The 17,468-nt window shown below is 37.6% G+C and overlaps 2 protein-coding genes across 2 annotated transcripts in view; one reads left to right on the plus strand and one right to left on the minus strand.

The window, feature by feature from the left end:
- LOC145664789 (epsin-2-like) overlaps positions 1-7,044 on the minus strand; it is a gene marked incomplete in the record, with an annotated part of 105,240 nt that extends 98,196 nt beyond the window's left edge. Inside the window, 1 exon segment of the mRNA XM_081731746.1 lies at positions 6,712-7,044.
- Positions 7,045-15,710: 8,666 nt separating this feature from the next.
- LOC145664790 (oxidized purine nucleoside triphosphate hydrolase-like) overlaps positions 15,711-17,468 on the plus strand; it is a 32,480-nt gene continuing 30,722 nt past the window's right edge. Inside the window, exon 1 of the mRNA XM_081731748.1 lies at positions 15,711-15,929. The gene's annotated coding sequence lies outside the window, so the exon portion shown is untranslated. The remainder of the gene's footprint in view (positions 15,930-17,468) is intronic.

Consider the following 17,468-nt stretch of genomic DNA (forward strand, 5'->3'; position numbering starts at 1 on the left):
CCACTGGAGTAGTCTAAAAAATTGTCCTCGTACGTTCGATTTCTAATTTGTTGAGTTGTCGTTAGAGTACTTCTATTATAAAGTGCTGTCTCTAGTGTTAATGAACTGTAGTGTTTCTATCACACACAGTATCGGTGAAATTTACGATGTAGGTTTTGTTGTTAGATGTTGCTGATTAACGCTGCTAGGGGCGCTAAATATCAAGTAACAAATATTTGCTGTTTTTGTAGGACTGATCGGATACTTGTTGCTTTTTGAATAACAGATTAAAAGTTTAACAATGGATTCATTATTTATTCTAATTTACTTTGATCAGTGTTGTGAAGTCCTCGTCGTTTGCTGAATTTTCAGAAAGGTCTAGATCACTATATTGTTACTTCTCATGAGATCAAGTTCTGTGCACATTTAATTGTTATTTATTGCACAAAGAAACACTTATTAACACTAAAAGCAAGACAAATTCATCTATACTTTTCATACAAAGCTAGCTTGTATATGTAATCATGAACAAGTGACCACAAAACGGAGTTGTCAGTTCAAGTGTAATTATTCCCTTGCCCATGAACAAAAGAACGCATACGTAGCTCCGATCGGACACCAACTTTCATGCGCGCGGATTCAATACATTGCCTTAGATGATGTTTCTCCCATTACCGGTACCATTATGTTTAAAAGAAATGAACAAAACAAGAATAATGTAGTACGTACATTTGGCACTCTACTGGCGAACAACAAAATCCACCCTCGACAGCTCAGTGTTAAGTTAAATTGGATCATTAAATATTAAAATTCCGATATATAACGAAGTTTAATTTTCAGGAAGGGACGTGTAAATAGATCTGAAGAAGAAATCACTAAGATAAAAGTATATGGTTGACACTACTATAGGATCAAGCAGACTACAAGTGCTATATATGGAACATAGGAGGGTATGGTTCAAGCAGTCGCGGACAGACGACTAGGAGTGGTCCTCCAGCTTGGGGGTTTGGGTAAGGCTAACACCCTCATCCTGTAAAAAAAAAAAAAAAGGTACTTGTTCAGAAACATTCACAAAAGCCTCGGACAAGGACTGATAACTTGGCACGACATCAGCAAAAGAAAATGGACATGAGACTTGGAACATGGAATATTAGAAGTCTTTATAAGGCAGGCGCGTTAAAATCTGTAACGAGTGAGTTAGAGAAATACAAGATGGACTTAGTAGGAGTTCAGGAAGTTAGGTGGGAAGGAAGTGGATCTGAGAATTCCGGAAATTTTACGTTCTTTTACGGGGAAGGAAATAAAAATCACCAGTTAGGAACAGGGTTTTTCGTTCACAAACGAATATTACCAGCAATTAAACGGGTTGAATTTGTTACTGACAGACTTTCTTTTATTACTCTTAAGGGACGGTGGTGTGATATTATTGTCTTAAATGTACATGCTCCAACTGAAGATAAGGGTGACGATATAAAAGATAGTTTTTACGAAGAAGTGGAACGGATATTTGACCAACTCCCGCGATACCATATGAAGATTCTATTAGGGGATTTCAATGCGAAGGTAGGACGAGAGGATATTTTCAAACCGATTATAGGGAACGAAAGTTTGCATAAGGAAAGTAATGACAACGGTGTTAGACTCGTGAACTTTGCAACATCCAAAAACCTAATCGTGAAGAGTACAAAATTCCCACATCGCGACGTTCATAAATACACTTGGACATCACCAGACGGAAAAACACATAATCAAATTGATCACGTTTTAGTAGATAGAAGAAGACAATCTAGCATAATTGACGTCCGGTCGTTTAGAGGGGCTGATTGTGACACTGATCACTACCTGGTAGCAGCGATAATACGGGAGAGGTTATCGTTGAATAAATGTAATACTCAATCCCCGAAAACGGAGAGATTTAATTTAAAGAAATTAGAAGAGAGCCAGGTAAGAGAGGAATACCAGATTGAAGTTTCGAATAGATTCTCGGTTTTAGAAGACTCGGAGTGCACTAGTGTTGAGGATACTTGGATTGAAATTAGAGATAGCATTAAAAGTTCAGCAATAGAAAAATTGGGACACGCGGAAATACGTAGGAACAAACCATGGTTCGACCAAGAATGCATTAAACTAGTAGAGAAGAGAAAACAGGCAAAATTACGGTGGCTACAAAATCCGAATGAAATAACTACACAAAATTTCGCAGATATCAGGCGGGAAACTTCCAAAACTTTTAGAACAAAGAAACGGGATTTTTTGAAAGCTAAAATTAAGGAACTTGAAGATAATAGTAAAAATAAAAATATTCGGGACATGTATAAGGGGATCAGCGAATTTAAGAAAGGTTATCAACCTCGTGCTTATATATTAAAGAAATCTGACGGAACAGTCCTCACTGATACGGATAGCCTCCTAAATAGATGGAAAGATTTCTTTGACGATTTGCTGAACACGCAGCCAAAAACTAATGTGCGTGGAAAAAAGGAGATACACACCGCAGAACCGTATATTCCAGAACCCAATCGAATAGAAGTGGAAGCCGCTATAAAGAAATTAAAGAAACACAAATCTCCGGGTGTAGATGAAATTCCGGCTGAGTTAATTTTAGCTGGAGGCGAAAAATTGTGGAACAAGATACACAAACTCATTCTCCTTATCTGGAACAAGGAAGAATTGCCACAAGAGTGGAAAGAGTCAATCATTGTTCCAATTCACAAGAAAGGCGACAAAACTGACTGTAATAATTATCGAGGCATTTCTCTTCTGTCAACATCCTATAAAATCCGTTCAAATATTCTGTTAGCAAGATTGACCCCATACGCAGATGAAATTATTGGAGATTATCAGTGCGGATTTAGACGAAATCGATCAACTATCGACCAAATATTTACCATTCGCCAAATACTCGAAAAGAAGTGGGAATACAATACCCCGGTACATCAACTATTTATTGATTTTAGAAAGGCTTACGACTCGGTTAGGAGAGAAACATTATACAACGTTCTTACAGAGCTTGGAATACCGAGAAAGCTAATTAGATTAATTAAGATATGTTTAAGTGAATCCCAAAGTAAAGTGCGGGTAGGAAAATTCTTGTCCACGAGCTTCCACGTCGAAAATGGCCTGAAACAAGGAGATGCGTTGTCGCCATTATTATTTAACTTTGTGCTGGAATACGCCATAAGGAAAATCAAAGATAGCAACCAGGGCCTAGAGTTAAACGGCATTCACCAGGTTATGGCATATGCTGATGATGTAAATTTAATAGGGGATGATAGGAGAACAGTAGAAATAAATGCAGAGATATTATTAAACGCTTGCAGGGACATGGGTTTAGAAGTAAATGCAGAGAAAACTAAATACATGGAAGTGCGTCGGGACCGTAATACGGCAAATTGTGGAGGCGTTAAAATATTAAATAATACTTTTGATAAAGTGGATACTTTCAAATATTTAGGATCAATATTAACAGACGAAAATCATATTCACGAAGAAATTAAATGTCGACTAAAAGCAGGGAATTCGTGTTACTATTCGGTTCAAAATCTCTTGTCGTCGCGAATTCTGTCGAGGAATTTGAAGCTTAAAATATATAAAACGATAATCATGCCTGTTGTTTTGTATGGTTGCGAAACATGGTCGCTTACTCTGAGGGAAGAACATAGACTGAAAGTATTTGAGAACAGGATCCTGAGAAGAATATTCGGACCCAAGAGGAACGAGAATGGGGAATGGCGGAAGCTTCATAACGAGGAACTACATAGTTTATACGGTTTACCCAACATTGTTAGGGTCGTCAAGTCTAGGAGGCTTAGGTGGGCAGGTCATGTAGCTAGAATGGAAGAAAGTAGAAACGCTTTCAAAGTCTTGAATGGTAGACCCATAGGAAAACGACCATTAGGAAGACCTAGGCGCAGATGGGAGGATAATATTAAGATGGATCTCGCAGAGATAGGAATACAAAGTAGAAACTGGATCCAATTAGCTAAGGATAGAAGTCAGTGGAGAGCTTTTGTGAACGCGGCATTGAACCTCCGGGTTCCATAGGCCATAGAGTTAGTTAGTTAGTTAGTTAGGAGGATATGGTTCAGACATTTGGACATTACGGAAGTTAAAAAAAAAAAAAATAAATAAATAAATAATTAGATAGCTTCGAAATGTGGTGTTAGAAGATGGAAAGGATAAAATGAATGCAGAGAAAGACAATCCAAGATATTTTGAAATGGTTAAATTGAAAAGAGGACGTTTCTAGCCAGCATCGTTTGTAGGAATGCAAAATGGATTGGCGAGATTTTGCGAAGAAATTGTCTTCTTCATAACGCAATACAAGGAAATATGAAAAGAGCGATGAGTCGGAAGAATGATACAACTGTTCGATGATTTGGGAAATAGAAAGAAAGAAAAAAAAAAGTTGAAATGAGAAACCTGAAAGAAATCCGAACCTAAGAAAGAAGAACTCTCATTAGTTCTAGGACCTGCTAATATTAGGAGTCGAATCCACTGTTTTTGGGGGTCGATGAGAAGTACAGTAACATTCCCCATGCCGTTCACATTAAACGATCGTCATAGGAAGTCTAGGGGCGTGGAAAATAACATGGCCAAAATGACTAATATTAGTAACAAATTCATAGGTTTTAGGGTCGCTGAGGTTAATACTAACACTCCAGATGACGTTAAAATCCAACTTTTGCCCCATCGCCATGGAGGGTGGAGAGTTTTGAAAATGAACGTCAAAAATGACTGATATTAGCGTCGAATTCATAGTTTTTGGGAACGCTAAACTGATTGGTGACAGTTCCGATGGTATTTGAGCACACATTAAATCAAGAAGGGATGTGGCAGACAAAGATCGACGCTTTGCATCAAAAATCTATCAAGAATGGAGAATGCTTTATTAGTCTCTGAACGTGTAAACCGAAATACTTTACTAATGTGTTCCAGCTTTGACTTATTAATAACTCTAGGATCTGTCTGGTCAATGAATTTATCTTCACGACAGCTAATACTTCCGGAAGTAGTAAAGCTGTGGTAATGATCACGTAAAATAAAATACTCTACATGGAAAGAAGTTTATAAGAAACTAATTTCTGCAGGCGACAGAACTAAGTAGTAAGTAATACAGCTGTATTTTATGTTTACAAGTGTACGGTTGCTCATGTAAAATGATTACAACTGCTAAAAGATGGTAAAATTGGCAAGGTTTTAGAACACAGGCCCCCCTTCCCATTTAGCTGTAAGAAAGGCAGAAAACAACGTGCCCTGCGGGGCTCTAACCCGCCTTCACTTGCTAACACTCGCTCGGCAATACTATCTGAATTAAATATTAAACTTTGGTACAGAAAGGAACCAACCTAGCTACTAACCTATATGAGTAGACCTGTGTTCTAGAACCTTCCCGTTAAAATAAGTAAGAAAATATGAATAAGGACCGTATTAAATAATGACTGCGTAATATACAAGCTATATTTTGTGTTAGAAGTTTAGCGTTACTAGTGTAAAGCCATTACAAGTACTACAGAAACTCGAATCAACGCGAAAACTCGTTTTTGTAATTACCCTCGCTCACGCGCATATTTACCAGCTTCGCCACGATCTAACTCGGGTTGGATAGCATTCGTGCTTCTTAATGGAAAGCTAGCAAGCGATTTTGCCACAGGATGTGGCACTGGAGAAGGAATAAAATCAATGTTATTTGTAGGTAATAGGTACGGTTCGGTTCGATTAGATTCGATAAGGTTAGGCTCGGCTCAAAAGTTTCAAAGAATGTTCTGCTCAAAGTGCACTTTTGCCGTATTATTTATGGCATACGTCTGGATGGTGTATACATAAACAATCCGTTAAAGAACTGTAATTTTTCAACATTTACTCCTTATTGTTCCCTTTATCTTCACCTACGCTAAGTAAGATATTATCAAGTTGTTCAGCGCCAATCTTTTAAAGAACAATACGGAAATTAATGAAAGAATTATACTTAATTATTTCAAATGGTATGTATAAACTTGACCTACACGAGAACAAGTGCAAGGCAATATTTCATTTAGTATACTTACATAAACCTACCTAGATGATTCAACGAATACGCAGAATCCCACCAGTGTTAACTGTACTATATTTCATTTTTTATTATAATATGACCATGTAATAAATATAAAATCCCGAGAAACCCAACCAACGACCGTAGATGGAAAATGTTTTCTAAATGTACTGTTCAACGTAAGGATCTCATATTGACCTTAGTATAGCGTAATTAAAACCTGAGTACCTATCCCATTAAGAATGTTACAACTTACCCTAGCATTTCCGCTACGCGGACGATGAATCATAAGATCATTAGTTGTTGTTGGCACCATTTATAAGCTCATGTTAACAAGACATGTATTACTTCAATTCTTTGCAAGGAATGTTTTATTATTCCTTTCGTATTTTAAGCTACTTTCAATTCGTAGACTTTTATAAAAGCTAGTAAAAGCAGACACAAGATACAATATTTCTTTCTTTAGAATCACCATGTAAATAAATACAGATCAATTAACATCATGTAAATATAATGTTGTTAATTATATTGTCAATTAATATACATATTTGTTTAATATTAGTGTCCAAATACTGCATCATTCACTATATTCGAATGTAAACTTGACCCAAAGACGGCTTTTATCAACCCACCATCGTCACTTGTTTTGTTGATATACTTTTACACTGTATTAACTGAAGTTCAAACTATTTTGCACTTACCTAAGTATTATAATCACTAAAATTTGTTGAATGTTCCGAAATGTATCCGTAAAACCAATTCCAACACCAACACAAGCAACACACTTACTGACAAAAGCTAAGCACTTCACTTTCACACACCCCTACCTCCTAGTTCAGACAAATCACCATCTACTTATCAAGATGGCGACTGCTTCCTGTCAGCCGACTCAGCTGCATCATTCATTAATATGTACTTGTTAACACTAATCTTACTTAAATTTATAAATTAATAATGGTGAAAAAATAATGATAAATATTCAAAGTTTTATACTTTTTCATTAAAATTAAATGAATGTGGAAGTCAATACATTGGTTAAATCGAGGGCAGCACCAACAATGGTTTAGAGGGCACAACTACCGCAAAAATATGATAGGCCTCATTCTATAGCGGTATAGCTCACCATTGCATAATTTGCTTTTCAGTTGAAGGTAATAGGCATAGCAGTTGTTTATTATATTTTTTGTGTTACAATCGAAACTTCTGCTAAGACCGATACGAAATCAGTCTCCAAATTTGAAATTTGATTCATTTGCCTCTTAACTCTCTAAGTATGCGGTTCCATTGAATCCCAATATGATTGCAAATGTGAATGCAAACTTCTAACTTAACTGCCTAGTCTGGATGTGAAAACATGCGAACGCGAATTAAATCAACGTATCTCGTTTAAATGTACAATTTAAAATTTCACAAATAAAAAATAAATAAATTTTAAATTCAGTAGCGGATTTTGATATCTTGCGACACTAGTCAATTTAAGGCTGGACGACCCTCGAACGCCATTAGTTACCTGCTTTAAGCACGTAGTACCTAAGTATTATAATCATGACAGATGCATGACTTGTGAACGTTGGGTCAGAAATTTAGTAGATGTCACGCAACGCTTTCTGACCTGCATTGAGTATGAACTATAAAGTTGTTTGACATTTTAGTTATTTCAGACTTAAAATGATATGGGCCAAGCCAAACGCAACATAAAACGTTACAACAGTAATTTAGAAAAAAGAATTTTTACAAATGTTGATTTTTCTTTTCTTTTGCGGCCCTTCTGAATCGAGCAGCCATTGGCAGTTTGCCTTGTATGAAATCCGAAGCTTTTGGGAAAGCAGCAGCAACATATTATCACTTATCCCTTAAGAAGAAAAAAGTAATTTCAATTTTCTACTACACTATGTTACTGTCAGTATAAGTATAATATTGCTATCGATTAAGGAATTTATAGACAATTTGTATGGATTGAATGACACATTTGACTACTTCATTTATTTACCTTACCGAATGTATTTATTTACCTCATTTATTTATAATATGCCTGCATAGTGCTATAGTGTTCACTTCTGGTGCGTGGGGTCCCTGGTTCGATGCCAGAAAACTTTATGGTGGGCAAACACAGCGTTTCATGAGTTTTCTCGGTGTTCTCCCGTTTTCTTCCACTTCCTTTATTCCATCATTAACATTCATCTCAGTACCACCATCAGCGTCTCCCTCAGCCTCCGTGCATAATGCGGAGACGTTAAACTATAAGAAAGCTTCATTACGTTTAGATATCGTTGATAATATAATACAATACAAATGAAGATATAAATAAAACATGGGCCCTTTAATCAGTGGCGGCGCAACAGGAAGGCAGCGGTACCCCAGTCCCTGCCGAGGTCTCCGCCGCCAACTGATGCAAATGGTCAATTGCTTGTTAATCAATAGATCTCGATGCAATAATTTTGCTTGTATCAGAACTTACTTACACGCTTGGTTGTATTTCTAAAAGAAAAACTCTCTACAATCGCAAGAACCATCGTAACGCATAGACCATAGCGAGAAAAAAAAAATAACAAGTTGCCTGTTTAGCATACCGAGTTGCCTGTAGGTCCCCGAATAATCGCAATTTTCTGTCTCAAGCACGGCTCCACGCGTCCATTCACTGATTTAATCTTAGATATCACTCTTTCTTGTGGTGTTCTGTTGTATTGTGTTCGTACAGTAGATAGATATACATTTAATGAACAAATTATATTGGAAGAGTACACCCGTAAACAAGTTATATTATGGTCATTAAAATATAGTATTTATTGCGTAACTTGCTATGGAATATTTCATTTCGAGTAGAGAAGCGAAAAAAAAAAAAAAAAAGCTGACAGAAAAGATATCATAAGCTTTCAGTACGTTTATAGAAATATATCTGAAAAGTACAGCTAATGCAAAATTAAGTTAAGTAATTGCTAGCATCAATAGCCCAAAACATAAAAATTGAGTTTAGGCTAGTTTAAAGTTTGTGCCTATACCTCCGGATTCAGAAAGTGTGAGCAAGGATAAACGTTTCCTACTCGTATGATGGGTTCATCATATCATTGATAGAAGTGCCAGAGATAGCGATTGACAGTGATGATGATGATGACGATGATGTGTCAGATTACGTTAATGTAAAGGGATATAAACAAAAGCAGCTATCACCAACGGAGATGAAGTTATCTGTCACCGAAAAAGAATTGACTTGCCAAGAAGCTAGCAAAGAGCCAGCACATTCTAGATGTTACGTTTTATGATGTGGTATGTTGAAAATTCTAAATTACTGAGATATTTTGCCAATTAATTGTTCAGATCGCCTCAGCTGAGTGCCAAATAAAGACTGTAGTTTTTCAAAAACTATTTCAAGACATTCCGTTTCGAAAGACTAGTTTGAAAGAAAAATGCCAAACGGACAAAGGGTTTCCAGAACTTAATTGTGCTATTCCCCACAGAAGCAAGAATTGTTTCGTGTTTGTAGCATTGTATTGTCTGATGAGAGAGTGAAAAGTAGCAGTTTTTGTAGTACTTACTGTAGTAGCATTGTAATTAAATTGAGGAGAGTTGGCTCCGAGAGTTTAAGGAGTATGAGAACATGTTGAGTCATTGTTCAGATTTTTGGAAATGGAAAGCTCAGAAAGTCGCGTAAACAAATGTGAACTGATCATTCACCGTCTGCAAAGACAAGCAAAATCCTCGGTTAAAAGGTGAAGAGACGTTTGTGACCATCATCCCACTGATTCTATTACTTGCAGAAAAAGTTTTCTCTTTGATCTGATCATGAGAGCACATATCGATTCAATAACCACGAAGAAAGCAGGACAAAGAGTATTATTTTATTTTCTCATGACATTCAAAAAGAACTGACTAACCTCCTTGGGGGAAAAGTTCGCTAGCACACGTTTTTGAAGTTGTGAAAAGCGCGAGATATTCCAGTGTTACATTTGATTCAATTTCTGATTACTCTTATGTGGAACAGTTGTCGCTAATTATTGCTATTGAGGGAAAGACTGCTGATAGCATTTCTGTCATATTCAGGGTGATGAACTTGAATTTCACGATTGCAGAGATCAAGCATGACAACCAGGATACAATGGTCGGTCAATATTCTGTCGAATTTTAATATGGACAGCATTCTCTCGTTGTATTCGTTTCTTGCGATTGAATCTTGTTTGCGTGTACTTTCGGACATATATGTTCATTTTACTCCGACCTCCCCATCTTCTCCCTCGCTCTCGTGCTGAAAACTTGTCCCCGCTCTCGCGCACCCTAGCAGTGGCAGTTGATCCTCGTCCTCATGTTGTTGAGGGTCAGGAGGCCCTGGACAGTTGCTCTCCCTGCTGAAATTTACATGGTACAAACTTTCAGCATCTTTGAACTTTATTTTGAAAGTTACAAGGGCATATTTAGATAAATGGTCCACACTATATACACACACACAGGATGTTCATTTATTATGTAGCCAAAATGCACTGGTGGAATCCTCATACCTAAACAATAGGAAAAAATCCATATGAACATAAGGCAAAAAACGTGTTGTTTCAGAGTTTCATAGTTTTCGAGCTAGGCAGCCTCAAAGTTACGATTTTCTCGATTTCAGCATCTCGTAACTTTGAAATAACGCGTTTTTCGCCTTATGTTCATATGGACATTTTTTATTGTTCAGGTGTGAGGTTTTCACCAGTGGATTTTGGCTACATAATAAATGAACACCCTATATATATATATATATATATATATATATATATATATATATATATATATATATATATAGTTGTATCAAACTGTTACAGAATGTGCTCCAAAATGAAAGGATAATACTTAATTTGAATAATTTATTTTGAAATATATGGGCCTTATGCAGAGTCGTTTTGACATATGATTAGCGTTATACTAAATGCCTGACTACTGCAGAAAACATATGTTAGTCGAACTCATTCGTGTGGCACTAATAACGCGTCAAAACGACTCTGCATAAGGTCTTATAAAACTAGTTTGCATGCATATATTCTTTTCATGCGTTATCCTAGCCAACTGTTTTAAGTTGGTCACCAGGAAGCGGATGAGGTCAGATTTACATCGAAGTTGCACCACCTGAGTGTGACGTAATGCCACGTGGTATTATCATGGGGGCAAAGGTGGAATAAAACTAGCCCTGCGAGGGCTTCTGACCCCTTTGTTAGCTAAGCTATTTATCAATAAAGTTGTGTGTGCCTCTCTCTAACTCCGCACTATCCATACCTCTACAACCGCTGCGAAAGAGGGCCCCACTTCTTACTCTGTTGTTGGTTTATAACATCATTGTTTATAAGGACTATCAGAAACCTAGGTAAATGGTAGAAAAGCACAATTTATGCATTATATATTACGTAGAAGGTACATACTTACTTACTCCTCGGCGCTACAGCTCGACTTGAGCTTTGGCCTCCTGTACAAGCAGCCTACACCTTTTTTTGTTGCACGCCAGATGTTTCCATTTCTTCACTTTCATCCCCTTTAGGTCCTCCATCACGTCGTCTATCCATCTCTTTTTTAGTCTTCCCATCGCCTTTTGTAATATAGCATTCTTTTTTGGCATTGCAGCATCATCCATGCGCTCGACGTGACCTAACCATCTAATCCGTTGACTTTTGATGAAGCGTACGATGTTTTCTCCTTGGATTATTGCTTCCAGTTCTTCATTATACCGCTTTCTCCATATATCTCTATCCATCACCGGTCCATAAATTTTCCGTAGTATCCTTCGTTTCGTTCTCTCTAAAACCTCCTCACTTGCTGCGGTGAGTGTCTATGTTTCTGATGCATACATAATAACTGGTCTCACTAATGTCTTGTATACCTGTAGTTTTGTATTTCTGGAAATTGATCTACTATTGAATATTTGGAGATTTGCAAAGTGCGCCCTGTTTCCCGCTTGTATTCTGTCTTGTAAACATGTGCTCTTTTTGTTTCCGTTGGCTATGACGTCTCCTAAGTAGGTGAATTGATCTACTCCCTCTAATGCCTCATGACCTATTTTCAAATTACGTGTTTTTCTTCTTGTTTAGACGCCGACAATATCAAAAATTAGGTTTTGTTTTGGTTTACTACTAGTCCCATTTCTTGTGTTTCTTTTTCCAGTGTTCAAACACTTCTATTATTCTCCGTTCTGATCTTGCTTTTATTACTATATCCTGCATATGCACATATCTGACTAGATTTTGTAAATATTGTGCCCCGTTGGTCTATCTTGGCTACTTAGTGGTGTAATGCTAATATGAATATAGTCGTTGGAAGTCCATCTCTTGCCTGCCCCCGGTATTGATTTGAAAGCTATTTGTAAGCTGGTTACCAATTTTAATTTTCGCTATTGAGTTTCACATAGCCATTTCTGTCAATGTGATTAATTTCTTTGGTATTTCCATTCTAACCATGGCTGTGAGTAGCATTTTTCTGTTTACGCTGTTAAATGCTTGCTTGTAATCCACAAATAGCATTTACAGATCTGTGTCATGCTCTATGTGTTCTTCTATCATCTGTGTCATCACAAACATTTTGGTCTGTAATACTCCTGTTTGGACGGAATCCACATTGGTATTCTCCCACTATTTTCTCTGTGTATACCTTCATTCTTTCCTGTATTATTTCAGTCAATATTTTCTATGCTGTGTTTAGCAGTGTTATTCCGCTGTGGTTTTCACCTGCTGTTTTATCTCCTTTCTTAAAGATTGGGCAACTAATTTCTGTTGTTCACTTTTCAGCCATTCTTTCATCTGTCCATATTTTTACTATCAATCTGTGAATCGCGTTGATTATGGTGTGCCCTCCATATTTGATTAGTTCTCCCACTACTTCGTCTTCTCCTGGAGCTTTATTATTCTTGAGTTTACCTTTGCAGTTCTGTGCTTCTCTAGTTGGTGGTTGTACTACCTCTTGATTCCCCTCGTTCTTATCCTGTTCTTCTTCGTTTGTTGTTTGTTCTTTTACATTTAGTAGTTCTTCAAAGTACTGGACCCATCTTTCCAGGATTTCCTTGTCTTGCGTTAGTAGTGTGCGTTCTTTATTTTTGCATCCTATCATTCTTGGTTGGAATCCTTTCTTCAGTCTATCCATCGCCTTATAGAATTTATTTCTTTCGCTTTGTTCGTTGAGTTTTTCCAATTCTTTCATCTGGTTATTTATACTTTCTTTCTTTTTCTGTCTGCACATTCTGTTAGCTTGCCTTCTTAATTCCTGGTATAGCTCACATTTTTGCCTTGTTTCTTTTGCCATCATTTTCATCCTAGTATTGTTTTTCTCTACACTCTTCATTAAACCAATCCTCATTCCTTACATGTTTTCTTTTCCCTATTATTTCTTCTGCTTCATCCTTCAATACATTTTCTCCCAGTTCTTATTCATGTCATCTTCATTGACTTCTTGTAGTTTCGTTGATAATTTTTCCTGATACTCTTGTTTAGCTGTGTTATCTTTGAGTTTGTGAGTATTCCCACATTTTGCTCTTTCTCGTCTTATCGCTTTGTACTGTTGCTATTCTCTCTCTGATTACTGCTTTAACTAGATAATGGTCTGAGTCCCAGTTTGGTCCTCGGCAACTCTTGACATCTATTACTGATTTTCCATGTCTTGCTGATGTTAGCACATGATCTATTTGATCAACTTCTACCGCGCCTTGTATTTTCCACGTCCCTTTATGGATTTTCTTGTATGGGAACCAAATACTTTTAATTAGCATATTGTTCCTTGCCGCAAATTCTCCTAGCATTTTACCGTTTTCATTGCTAACCTCATGTATTGTGTGCTTTCCAGCCACATGACTCAGAAAACCCTTTTCGTATCTTGGCGTTAAAATCTCCCATTACTAACAGGTGATCGTACTTTGGGATTTTCTCGCACAGTTTCTCTAAACTTGTGTAAAATTCTTCTTTATGCTGTTGTTCTTTTTCCTCAGTCGGAGCGTGGACCGATATTACTGTGATGTTCCTAAACTGTCCTTTAAGTCTAATTCTGCATAGGCTATCGTAAATAGGCTCAAATGCTAGTAAGCTATTCCTAATTCCTCTATTGACCATGAAACCTGTAACTCTTTGACCTGTTCTTGTATTAGGTCCGCTATATAATACTGTATAATTCTGTTTATGTATTCTTCCTGAAACCTTCTATCTTATTTCTTGGAACACTAACAAATCAATTCTGTTATTATCCATTTCATCAGCATTTTTCCCGGTTTCAACATTGATCTTACATTCCATGTAGCCACTGTCAAGTCATCACCCTTTGTTCACTGCTGAAGTCGCGTTTCTTTATATCCATCATTCCGAGGCTGTTCTTTAGGTTTCGTAACAATTTATTTTTCCGGTGTAGAGTTGTTAGCACTACGCCCAACCCCCACTCTGGAGGATCGGATCTTTTCTCGCGGTTTTCTTCCCTTAGCCTTTGTAGATCCCTCTACTAACTGCAAGGCAGCAGTGCCTGTTTCTAGTCCACCTCGGAATCCTCCGGTACCCTCTATCTAGAAGGCATTCCCCTATCCGCCACCTGGGGAGGCGCCCGTTGGGAGACCAGCAACTCCACACGGTACATAGAAGAGTAAATTAGTATTATTTTCATCTTATTTAAATGATAAAAGTGTTATGAAAATTTTAAGAAAATATAAAAAAAACTGCCTTTGGACCGGGTTTGATCCCACATCAAAAGCGACTGTCATTACTAGGCCACTCGCTTGCTTGCTCGGCTACACTGAATAAGGCTCGACAACAACTGATGTTTGATTTGTGCTACATGTTTGCTATGTGGCGAGGAACGGACAACTCCAACCAATCAGAACCGTGTATTTAGCTCCTATAGCTAGGGCGAGCGTGAAGGACCAGCTCGGGAGAGTAATACTCCCGGAAGTAGAAACTAAATACACCGTTTTAATTGGTTGAATTTATCCGTTTCTAGCCACGTAGCAGAACCCCGTTTCCGTTATCCATTTCTAATCATATAGCAGAAATCAAACGCTTACTGGGGGGGCGCGGTGGCTCAGTGGTAGAGCGTTCACCTCCGGTGCTTGGGGTCCCTGGTTCGATCCCAACTCGCGCCGTGTGGACTTTGTGGTGGACAAACACCGTGCTCGTGGGTTTTCTCGGGGTTCTCCCGTTTCCTCCCACTTTCTTCATTCCACCATTTCTCTCATTTCTCATTATCACCGTCTCCTTTAGCCTAACCGACATAACCGTGGGACGTTAAACTTAAAGATTTCATTTCATTTTTTTTCAAACGCTTACTACTGTCGGTTCTCGTGGCCGAGCGTACTAGCGCTACGGGTTAGTAACAGAAGTCACTCTTGGCGTGGGTTCAAATCCGGCTCAAGGATTTTTTTATTTTTTTAATTTTCACAACACTTTTTTCACTAAAATAAGATGAAAATAATACTCAAAAGTGATTTACTTACTTTTATGCAGATAAGTAGTAGTACTAGTACTAAAGTTAGTAGTAGGAGGAGTAGAGGTATTAGTAGGATTATTATTATTAGTAGTAGTAGGAACGGGTTAGAAACTCCGCAGGGCTTGTTTTGTTCTACCTTGACCCCGTGATATAAATTCTGTGACCACCTGAAAACAGCTGGCTAGGGTAGCGCGCGAAAAACATACTTCCGGGAGTATTACTCTCCTGAGTGGGCTCTGAGTGTGATTAAAATATATGCGGTTGGCACCCTTGAGCGAAAAACAAATTACTCTCGCCCAGCGTTCGCATACTTTTTGGTGGGAAGTTTCATGTTACATTCGAAAGTTGCACTCGAAAAGAATTATAAAATATAAAACAATCTGTAGGCTTCCGTACTTTTATCGCTCACATTCAGGGACATTTAGTTTTAAGTCCAGAGCGATTATTTTCACTGGATAAGGTGGAGAAAACATAGAAGTTTCGTGTTTCAGTTGATCGCTTGTATACAGAGGTATTTGATATTTTACATCCTGGAAGAATAAATAAACATAATTGACGTGACAAAGGAAAATGTAAAGACCACTAACAATAACAATGTAAAAACTAAAATAACTTCAATAATTTGCCATATGTTAATAAAACTTGCACGTTGCCCGTTTTAGATGCAGTGAAGTTAAAAGTGGGAGCCACCATGAATAAAAATCATTTTGACCACTCGAAATAATGGTAGAAGAATTATAATTCTCGTGCAGTTTTACTATACGGATCCATAGTATGAGTAGTATTTGTAGTAAAAGTAGGAACGGAATAGAAGCCCCGCAGGGATTCGTTGGTTCTGTTCTTGACATAAAATTTGTAAATTAAAAGACGCCCAAATTTTTCTGTACATTTACAATCTATACATCCGTATAGTAAAACTGCACCATAATTCTTTCGATTTCCTTCTGTTCTGCAAAAGATTTGGGTTTGGCGGCATGACTACCCAACTTAACATAGTTAATTCAAGGTGGCAACCAGAAATAATTGTTGAAAAAAATTACGATTTGTGGGTAAATACGGACTGTTGATAAAAACTACACTCATTCTTTCTCACAAACTTAAATATATTCTTCAATTGACCCGGTGAATTTCCTAAAATTGGTCCGGCGATACAGCAGTTAACCCAAAACTAGAATGGAAAAAACAAAACCAAGATGTGTTAGGTGGCCACTAAAAAGAACGAATGCTATCTTAGCGGATCAGGGCAGTACGAAGCTGGTGGGCCTGAACGATGGCCCAGGGTGCCTCCGAAAGGATCAGGCACGTCAGCGACAGTGGATATTCGTGTCGGTGGACGGTAGTGAAAACAAGTGGGTTTTAGCAAGAATATGAGTTTCAATAGCACTTGTCATAGTTTCACACTAGTTACGATCCACTTATAAACATAAAATGCATCTTCTGTATACTTTGCAGAAATACACCGCCAGTGTGGAATTAAAGACTTCCCCAAATTTTTCCGTACATTTTACAATCTGTGGATCCGTATAGTAAAACTGCACCAAATAGTACAGTCATCTTTTATATGTACTCACATTATCCGTAGTAAGTGACTTGCAATCATTTTACATTGTAACTGTACACTTGTAAGCCTATATAAATGTGTGTATAATTCTGTCGCCTGCAGAAATTTGTTACTTATGTCTTTTCGTGCAGATACTGAATTTTCCTGAAAATTTTCCAAAATGTGGTGTGCCAAAACTTGATCAGCACTGTTTCGTACTAGCGGGTTTTCTGCTGAGATTACGGACGTCTATAAATACTTAAATAGCAGTACTATATTTCTTTTGCTATTCCAAACCGGTATTCCCGACGGGAGCTCATGTGGTTCGGATTCCACGTTAATCAGTAGGTCCACGTCTCATATAGCCTCGCTGCTGAACGGGACGTAAAACTCAACATCAATCAATCAAAATCCAAACCGGTATTCCGATGAGAGGTTTATTTCATTCTTGGAGTATCACATAGTAGAACTTCCCGGTGGTCACATTACTGTATTATTTCTGAAAGGTTT

This window comes from Thermobia domestica, chromosome 11, assembly GCF_964235325.1.
Source record: "Thermobia domestica chromosome 11, izTheDome1.hap1.1, whole genome shotgun sequence".
NCBI lineage: Eukaryota > Metazoa > Arthropoda > Insecta > Zygentoma > Lepismatidae > Thermobia > Thermobia domestica.